The sequence below is a fragment of the Macrobrachium nipponense genome, chromosome 42, assembly GCF_015104395.2.
Source record: "Macrobrachium nipponense isolate FS-2020 chromosome 42, ASM1510439v2, whole genome shotgun sequence".
NCBI classification, from domain to species: Eukaryota; Metazoa; Arthropoda; class Malacostraca; order Decapoda; family Palaemonidae; genus Macrobrachium; species Macrobrachium nipponense.
The window spans coordinates 45,305,951-45,308,450 of NC_061103.1; positions in this window are offsets into that span (position 1 = coordinate 45,305,951).

A 2,500-nucleotide genomic window follows, 5' to 3' on the forward strand; every position below is an offset into this window, starting at 1 on the left:
ATAGATAGAGAGAGAGAGAGAGAGAGAGAGAGAGAGAGAGAGAGAGAGAGAGAGAGAGAGAGAGTTACAGTTTGATGTGCGTTTAAATGTTAAGAGAAATGCTTTTAACCATTTCCCCACCCCAAGAAGAAAACAAAACAAAATTATAATAAATAAATAAATAGACAAATAATAAATATATAAATAAATAAATCCCTAGCTCGATAAAACTAGACATACTCTCAAAATATGAAATAATATTTTCGCCCTCGAACCGACGCGAAAAGAAAACGGATAATTATATGGCATAGGGGTTAATTAGGCCCCAGGACGTCCCCGCGTCTATAGTATATTAATCTTCTTCAAACGGTGCGTCCTATAATCCTCGGGACAAACTGAAGCTATTTGTCTTCTTAATCAGGGGGAGATTCGTCCACAATTAAAATTAATCGGTGATGGAAGCCATTTTGGACAAGGTTATATTTTTTTTCATTTTTTTTTAATTGATTTTTTTTTTTATCAAGAGCAATGTTCGGAATTTAATGCTGCATTAGTCATTCTTTCCATATGACCAACCATTTGAGTATACATACAAATGTATACATTATCAATCAGTATTTGATGTATAGCCTGATTTTCAGTCTAGATATATTTTTTTAGAGAACTTGACCTAACCGCTTGTCAATTTTCATATAAATACGAAAACATACATTTCACAAACTGCTAGAAGAGAGAGAGAGAGAGAGAGAGAGAGAGAGAGAGAGAGAGAGAGATGACATTTCATTCACTATACTTTCGAAAAAGGAAACGAAGATATTCGATAAAGTCGGGAAATGACGTCTAGCAAAATATAAGCGACGGTAAAGTTCGAGAGAGATGAAGAGAGATTAAAATTCACTTTGTCAAAAGAAAAAGTATAGCTTTTGAGACAAACTGATGAGAAAAGTTTGCCAGGAAATTAATAGAGGAGGACTAGAGGTTTCTCAGTGGATCATTTTGACTTGCTCGAGGAGTAAGCCTACAAAATACTTTGTTGTTGATGTTTTTGTTGTGCTTGTCAAAGGGGTAAGGAAGCTTAGAAAGGCCAGAAAAGGTGTTTCACGTTGAATTAAAGTTACAAGAATCATTTCCAGTCCTAGAGAGAGAGAGAGAGAGAGAGACCAATACGAAAAAAAGAATAACCGAATCAATAGAAAAGTAAAATATAATTGGGAACTCCAAATAATTTATGGAGAGAGAGAGAGAGAGAGAGAGAGAGAGAGAGGGACCATACGAATCAGTAGAACAAGAAAAACAATTGTGAACGCCAAATGTTTATGAAATAGAGAGAGAGAGAGAGAGAGAGAGAGAGAGAGAGAGAGAGAGAGAGAGAGAGAGAGAGAGGTCGATAAACTAAGCCTAAGAGGACGTAAATGAGCCTTGCAAGTTGATTTGTTGTGGGCCTATATAGGAAAGCATTATTTATTGGTCTTTGTTTGTTGTTGTTCTTATGACCTGCCCGTTTTATTTTAAGGGTTTTGTTGGCGGGGGGGGGAACTTAAACGTTGGGGGGGGGGGGGGGGGGGGAATAGGGGGCAAAGTTCCCTTCCTTCCGGAATTTCTTTTAAATATAAAAAACAATGGGATTAATTATCCTTTAAAAAATTTTGGTATGTATGTTATATATATATATATATATATATATATATATATATAATATATATATATATATATATATATATATATAATATATATATATATATATATATAATCTTATATATATATATAAATATATCCTTATATGTATATATATATGTAATATAATATATAATATATATATATATATATATATATATATATATATATATATATATATATATGTTATGAGGTATATTGGTACCTAGTTTTGAAACCAGCACCAGCATACACACCTGGTCGTTAAGCTCCACTTACAAGACAAGCTTGAAGCATTGTCTGTGTTCGCTCTCTCTCTCTCTCTCTCTCTCTCTCTCTCTCTCTCTCTCTCTCTTGCCTTCATGTCCTTTTGATGTCTGTCCAAGGCAATAGATATTTCAGCAGACAAACTGTTGTCGTCCAAATAATTCGTCTACGAACATAGATCTACTCTTTGGGATATGTTTTTTCCTTCATAAATCTGGGGTATTTTCAAGAGAAATTTGCGGCAATATACTCATAGCAAAAGAAATATTAGTTGGTTCCTGAGGTCTTAGAATATCATATAGACATCTATAATTACTTTCTAAGAATCATATTGCATAATAGTCAAATTAGATGATAAAAGTGAAGTCTAGACTTTTGTAGCTAAAGTTAAAAGTGAAGCTTGTGGGTAGGACGTGGCGGACGTGCATTTAAGGCTGTATGAAATCAGTCACCTAAATATATATATATATATATATATATATATATATAATATAATATATATATATATATATATATATATATATATATATATATATATATATATATAAATGAAGAAAATTTGAATTATTTAAAATTCAAGGGCAAGAAAACAAGACATCTA